This window comes from Nothobranchius furzeri, chromosome 14 (genome assembly GCF_043380555.1).
Source record: "Nothobranchius furzeri strain GRZ-AD chromosome 14, NfurGRZ-RIMD1, whole genome shotgun sequence".
Classification (NCBI taxonomy): Eukaryota; Metazoa; Chordata; class Actinopteri; order Cyprinodontiformes; family Nothobranchiidae; genus Nothobranchius; species Nothobranchius furzeri.
The window spans coordinates 24,016,905-24,025,218 of NC_091754.1; positions in this window are offsets into that span (position 1 = coordinate 24,016,905).

Here is an 8,314-nt window from a genome sequence, read left to right on the forward strand (position 1 = left end):
TCCCACCCTCTCTGTCTCCCTCCGTCTTCGTTTCTTTCCTCTCCTTCGCTCTTTTATACGTCTCCCTCCTCAGCAAACAGCCCTGAGCCCCCCCACAGAGTCAATGCAGACATCTGCCTGCACTTTTCTTTTCCCCATCTCTTCCTCTCTTCTGTCTTGTCGCTGAAAACACACACACACACACACACACACACACACACACACACACACACACACACACATTTGTTTTGCTGTCAGCTTCGTCATCAAAGAGGTCTTGCATTCTTCTCCATTTCACTCTCCTCATCTCTCTTTTTTCCCCTCTCTTTTCCTTCTTCCCCTCCACCAGCTCCCCACACACACACACACACACACCTCTTCCTCTGCCTTTATAGACAGGGATAAATAATTTGATCTGGAGGGTTTTGAAATTCCACCACTCTGAGAGGCGTGACGTTAATCTTTTATTATCTGCTCTCTCATTCTTCCTCTCCTTTTCTTTCCCATCCCTTTTCCTCCTTATCTCCTCGCCAGGCCCTCCTCCCCATCACCATCACCCCCCACCCCCACACACCCCTCCAGCCTGTCCTTGCAGTATTCTAATGATTCATATTTCACATCCACTGCCTTTTCATTTAGCCTGTCGACGCCGCTTCAGGGACAGCTACTCACGATCTTAATTGACTGAGGAGATGGAGGTGGCGGCGGTAGATCCCACCCCCCAATCAGACACACACACACACACACACACATATACATACACATGTGGTAATTAAGCTGTGGATTTTTTTCCGTAGGGTCAAAGGAGGGATGCAGGAGAGCAGGGTAGCATCGATGATGCGGAGGAAGGGATGCAAAGATGAGGAGGAATGAGAAGACCTGCTCCCCTCAACCCCCCCAGCCCATCTCTCTGTCTGTCTGTTCCTCCCTTTGATCTCAGCCTCTGTCCCACACTGCATATTAAGATGCCCGGGCCCCTGTTTGGTATTCTGAGGCGGGCACAGAGATGCCAGTCTCCATATCCTGCCCTCGCTTCTCTGTGAAAGAGAGCAAAAAACCCCTCTGTCTCTCTCAAGATGCTTATCCCGCTAAATGGGTCTGAAATAGCTGGAGAACAAGGTGGGGGAGTGGTGGCAGGGGGATGCACGGAGGGGGGAGAAGGATGCAGCAGGGGGAAGTATTAGACACACCACAGACGGGTGGAGGTGGAGGTGGTGGGGGAAGAGGCAGAGTGATGGGGCTGATTTTTGCTGAGAGGATAATTAAACGCTATTATCACAATGGGCCAGTAATACAGCCTGTACATAGAGAAGCCAGCCCTCCCATGTTTGCTTGACTAAAAGGAGGGAGGAAGGAATGAAGGAGGAGAGAGGAGCACAGATTAATAGGCTGAGGACGAGAAACAGAGAGAGGAAGACAGCGAGGGGCAGAGCGGGAGACAGACGGCAAAAACAGGCAAACAGAATTAGAAGGAGAGAACGAGTGGGAGAGTTCAGTGTTTGGGATTAGCGTGACTCTCCCTCCCTCTTTCACTCCTCTTCCTCTCTCTATCTATCCGTCTCCCTTTTTCTTTCATTCATCCTCTCTCCGCTGCTTTGTAAGCCCTGGGGATGGCACAGCTTTAGTTAAACTGCTCCATTAAACGGCGCCTGCTGAGAAAATCAAATTATAACTTCCTTTAATCAGTGAGTATCAGTGGCCCACACAGGAGCAGTCGGCTCTGACAGCCAGCTCGCACGCACGCACTCACACACACACACACACACACACACACACACACACACACACACACACACACACACACACACACACACACACACACAAGGAAGCTGTGACTGGAGACCTGAGGGAGGCCGATATGAACCTGTCTCCCGTCTGCTTCGGTTCCCATGGCAACAAAATAGAGCGAGAATGGGGGGTGTATGGGTTGTGGAATGTCTGCATCTATCGTTTCCTCCTCGCTAAAAATTCATACACAAAGATGGCAGAGAGGGGGAGAAAATATACACTCAGTGAGTCTTTTTGGGTGGTGTCTCTCGCTCTCCCTCACACACACACACACACACACACACACACACACACACACACACACACACACACACACACACACACACACACACACACACACGCGCGCACACACACACTTTCTCACACACATACACACACATGCACACGCACGCACAACTGTTGCTATCTATTATTTTTTTCTAAAGACAACGTGCCGTGAGGTAAACACTGATTTATTTAAGTACTTAAGTATTTTTGTGCTGCTTTACTGAGTTATTGTAACCAAGGAAACACAACAAAATTTAATTAACATCTTCAGCTCTGTTCACCCTAGAACATAAAACTTTTCTTTAAGAAAGCCAACACGATTATAGTAATTAACCATTTTGTGCAACATTTTTGGGCTTGTTACCTCGAACAACAAACTACGGCGTCCCCCTGTCACAACTCCAAACCATTAGGTTTCAATTGCTGAACTGTTTCTCTAATTACATAATTGTGTTTGAGCTGACAAACCTAATTGCTGCCTGGATTACGCTCACAGGCGACATTCTTTAGAGTGAATGAAGCACTTTATTTATTCCTCCACCTCCGTGGTCAGGTTTAGGCAACACAGGTTCACTTAATGCATTTCTTTTGTAGACATCTCTTTAGCCCCTTTTGAATTTTATGCAGAAACCTCAGAAATGCATTTTTATTTTCAACAACTTTTCAAGCAATCAGCGTTAGACTTGAAGGGCGAACAGAAAGAGTCCCTGCAGAGACGAGTTTGCTGACTTTTGGAGTTCTGTTACCCAATTTGCTTCTGCGCTCGGCTGATTTAGGGAATTCCAGTAAATTTTTATTATTAACCTGTGATGCTGAAATGAAACGAGGGCACAGTTTTAAAAAGACTGTGTTTATATCAAAAGAAGATACTAATACTTGTCTATTGGATTATTTAAAGAGCAAGTCACCACCTACCAGATTCTTACTCAACTCCCACTTCCTGTTTGAAAAATGCAACAAATGCTGTTGCCTAGCAGATCGAGAGGGCGGAGCTGCTAACAAATACGCACACTCACAACATTGTGACATCATAATGTACCAGCTAACATCATAGTGTACCTCTTAGCCAATAGCGATGGCAGATTTAAATTAGAATGCTGTGCAGAGTTTTTGCCTGACGACGGTGCATCGCTGACAGTTTTAGGCAGAATAATTTAATTTGAACTAAGATGCACTAAAGTGCCGAATTATTGACTTCACATGTCTACAGCACGGTCAGACACTCATTTATATAGTTTATTAACAAAAATATGTTGATTTGGAGTGACTTGCTCTTTAACAGCTGCTTCTCCTTCATGAGTTTTGTTGTAAAATCAGGACACACACACACACACACACACACACACACACACACACACACACACACACACTGTTTAATGTATTTTTATATATTTCTGAAGATTTACTTTTTTGTTTTAGAACATTAATATTGTTTAAGTGTGCTGTGTTTTCACTAAACCTCACTTCCTGTTTTGTAGGTGCTTAGGGAGTGTCTGTAAATTGCAGAACAAGAAAATGTGTTCAAGCTTTAGTGAGTCGGAGGCTGCGATTTCACATAACAGACTGGATTTAGTCTCTCCCGCTACTACTATCACTTTAATTCTTGCATTGTTAGGATTCTTAGACTTGACCGTGAGAAATCTGGCCTGATTGTTCAAGCTGAGCTCACTCTGGCTGCTGCCTACTGCAGGTTAGACGCGGACTACTCATGACAACTCTAGATAACCCCATTTAAATATTAATCATAACTTACTGGTGTTTATTTTTGATTTCAGCTGTGGTTTACTTAGTTTTAGGATGAAAATTGCTTGGATTGATTCTGAGGAATAAAAACAATATTAATTTGAACAAGACATTGAAACTTGGGTTTAATTTTTCTTGGATGTGCCTCAGTAATATGGTTGAACGACAATGTTTTCTAGCTGCATTTCTTCTGATAAAACTAGATTTAAGAGTGTTACATTGTTGGATTGGAATAGCTATTTCACTTTTTAATCCGAAAAGGATCTAACCACAACTTAAATGAGATCCTTAGGGATTTATAAATTCAGTCTAACAGTAGTATCATATAGTAAACAGTTTTAATGTTAATAATTTGACAACAATTTGTAGTTTGTCTAATCACTGATGTGTAATGTGGAAGTTGATGCTAAAACAAAACAAGCACCCTCTGATGGTTGGTGTCAGTATATGTTTAAAGTCCCACTTTTTACATGAACTGGAATATTTTCCTGACTAAAAAGATAAAAGTTTATGTAAAAATGTATTTTAAATGTTGACTTTTGACTTCTGTAAAAATGTGTTTTTGTGTTTTCTACAGACTCAATATATTCACATATATTCAAATCTATTTAAAGTAGTAACACATTTTATTCTGAATATATATATTTTTAGATTTTTTTTATTGTTTCCATCCATCCATCCATCGAGAGGCCCAGACTTCCCTCTCCCTAGCTACTTGGATCAGCTCTTCCGGGGGAATCCCAAGACGTCCGCGGATCAGCCGAGAAACATAGTCCCTCCAGCGTGTCCTGGGTCTTCTTTTGGGTCTCCTCCCGGTTAGACTTGCACAGAAAACCTCAGCAGGGAGGCGTCCAGGAGGCATCCTAACTAGATGCCTGAGGCATCTCACCTGGCTCTCTCAATGTGGAGGAGCAGCGGATCTACTCCCAGCCCCTCCTGGATGACTGAGCTTCTCACCCTTTTATCCTTTCAGTCAGGAAAATATTTCAGTTCAAGGAGGAGGTGGGACTTAAAACATATAATGCAACCAGCCACCAGATGGCGCTGTTTTTGTTTTGGCATCAACTTGCACATTACATATCAGTGATTGTAACAAATTAGACAAACTACAAAATTTCAGTCGAATTTTGTGTTAAAACAGTTTTTGCAACTGTAAACAACAAATAATACTGATAGTTTTAACAAGCAGAAAAATGTAGGAGACAAATATAAGAAGCAAAGACTAATGTGGATTCAATCACATATCCAAAAAGAGATGGACAGAAGTTCACTTTTTTTATTTCCATCCCCGATTAGCTATTTGATGCGTAAAGAGCAACACTGAGTCTGAAGCTTCTAGCCCCAGAAAACCAACATTTCCTCATATGTCTTTATGACCATTAAAATACATTTCCTCAATTTTTGCTTTCATACAAACTGGGTTTGCAATTTAAGATATGTTGTTTATATTAACTGGTTATTAGCAGGTTTTACTAAAACAACATTTTATTTTTCACAGTTTGAACACAACTAAATCTCGAATTTGACTTCAGAGTTTGAACAAAATAACAACAAACAAACATTTCCTGACCCAAATCTATAAATGTAGCTCAAAACTGAGGTAGTTTGCTTTAGGATTTTTTTGGGGGGACATACTGTATAACAGACCTTTCTTCCACTTTTCCTCAGTTTTTGGTCGCTGCTACGAAGGCCTCAGCCTTTTAAACGTGATGGCGTGCAATCATAAATCCCTCTCGTTAGGAGGCGATGTAATCACTCTCACCTCTGATTAGTCATTAACAGTCCAGTTAGTGAAATGGTGAGACGCAGGTGGGTGGGAGACTGCTCACATCACCGGGGTCTGCCTCAACTCGTTAATGATCGAGGTAATTAGCATTGTTTCAGTCCTCCTGCTTGTTTACGCTCACCTGCCATGAGGGGAGAGTCAGAAAACACTGCTGCAGGGGACAGTAAACACACCCCGGAGGAAGGGAAACAAGTGATGCTGAAGCTGAGAGCTGAAATCAAAATGTCAGCAAAGTTCAGCTTCAAGAAACACAAGCAGGAGAAGGTAAAAGAGATGGAACTGATAAGCAGAAGCATCTCAGCCATCATTAGGGGTCCGTGTGGCAGTGCTCGTCTCCGTTACTCATAGCAACACTGCATACCACGATAATAGGCTGACTGATGATTGGTCAGGCTGCAACACTCCGGTAAGTGACCTCACCGCTGTGAGAGTGAGCTCACTGTCTCAGTATTTTGATAACCCAGCCAGTTTTGTAGTGATTCTCGGAATCGCCACCAAACCTGTTGATGAGAAGATTCAAACCCCCGTCTTCAGCATTGCACCGTTAAATCTAGACGTTCTCCATCCCAGCTCACAACAATCACGGTTTTATCCATAACATAAAAGCAACCAGTTGCTCCTCTGTCTTTGGTGGTTCCCTCTCAGCACGAGGCTGTTTATCAAAGCTTTTAATAATGCAGGCGGTAATATGATAAGTGCTGCTTAAACACCGACTCAGACATAATAAACACAGTTCTGCTGTTGTTCTAACGCAGCACAAGACGAAGAGAAAAATTCTGGAGTTTTGTTCTCTCGCTTCCAAAGTATTCTCGGTCACGCCAGAGAGCTGCAGTGTTGGGGAGCCAGAACATCGACCTGAAGAGCTCTGCTAGTGTGCACGCCTAATGCAACCCAGTCAGGGAATACTGCCAGTCTACTGTTACTCCAGTGGGGTTTATCATGCACACACCTACATGCCTGTATGTGCACACGCAAACACAGAAACACAGAAGGTGTGTGTGTGTGTGTGAGAGAGAGAGAGAGAAACGGAGAGTGAGGCAGAGCTTTATGGTGTGTCACTGATCTCTGCAAGCGTGCACAAACACGTCCAATGCAGCCACGGCCTGCTTGTCAAAAGTCACAAATATGCAGCTCTCATCCTAAGATTTTAGAGGCCGACGTGCAAATGGATGTCGCCGCGTTGTGTCGGGCTGTAAAGGACTTCCATCCAACTGGAATTTGCAGTCATATGAGACAAAAAGGGAAAACAAGAGAAAGGTCGGAGCTGCAAGGCCGGTAACTGAAATGGTGAAAAGCACTTCACACCTCGTCCAGAAATGTTACGACCCAAGCAACTAAGTAGATTAGTAAATTTAGTGGACTTAAAATTAAAATGAAAAACCAAATTTTTATAGATCACATTTAAATTGTGATAATAAGAAAACAAAATCAAATGTGCCTCAGAAATTAGCGGCTTCTTGAATAACAAAACATTTGCTACTTGAGACTGAAACTGTTCTCAGAAGGAGAGGGGAACAAGGAAACACACACACACACACACACACACACACACACACACACACACACACACACACACACACACACCAACGCCTTCAGTCCCCGGTTGTCTTGATTATACATTTGGGTTGGATCTGAAATGTATCTTGATTAAATATTGAGAGGGACCACTCTCGCATCACATGTCCTCAATGTTTCACTCTTCCTCTGAGGTTTCTGATACTCTGTGATGAGAGTGTGTGTGTGTGTGTGTGTGTGTGTGTGTGTGTGTGTGTGTGTGTGTGTGTGTGTGTGTGTGTGTGTGTGTGTGTGTGTGTGTGTGTGTTTGCCCCAAAGCTAAACATGATTTTATTTATCAAGTGTCATGTCATTAGCGACTTGGCTCATCACAAACACTATTAAAACTCCAGTGCTCTGAATGACCGCAGGTCGGGACGATGGATTAGAACCACGGCAGCGTCACCCCGCCTAATTTCTGTTTTTCTTTCAGATCATTTTCAACTAATAACTCTGCACATCACAGTTAGCAATTAATCTGGTAAAAAAGTTTTAAATAAATGATTAAAAATGGCTCAACAGGACCACCAAATGTCTTTTCTTTCTTGTTTGATTGCATTTCTATTTTTCACCTTTTATCTTCACTATTTGTTTTCTAAATTGCTGAGAAAAGTAACTTAGAAAGTAATATTAAGTTCACATCTGGTGAACTTTCATGTTTTAGCGTTGGGTGTGCCTAACCCTGGTCCCCGAGATCCCCTATCCAGCATGTTTTTGTTATTTCCCTGTTTCAACACACCTGGTTTGAATCAGTGGTGATTAAGCTTCTGCAGAGCTTAATGAGCTGCTGAAGAGCTAGTTCAGCCATTGAATCAGGTGTGCTGGAGCAAAGAACTAACTAAAACATGCTGGATAGGGGCTCTCCAGGACCAACGTTCGGCTCACCTGTCTTAGAAGCTCATCAGCTATTGTGGTAAACTTTTGTTCAGTACAAAAAAAGCAAAACAAAATTAATTTTATAACTGTAATTCCAAAAGTTTCACATAAACATTGTTTTCATCTCCTTTTAAATGGATACGTTGCAATTTTTTCATACTTTAAATCATTTTCTTGAGCCAGTATGTGCTAAAATGACCCTTAGGTTTAATGAAAGGCCACCCAGCCCCTATCCAGAATATTCCACTTGCAACTTCATACTGGCTGGCCGCTCTGTTGGGACTTGCAGTCTGGTTTCAACATGTTTCCTGCATGTTTTAG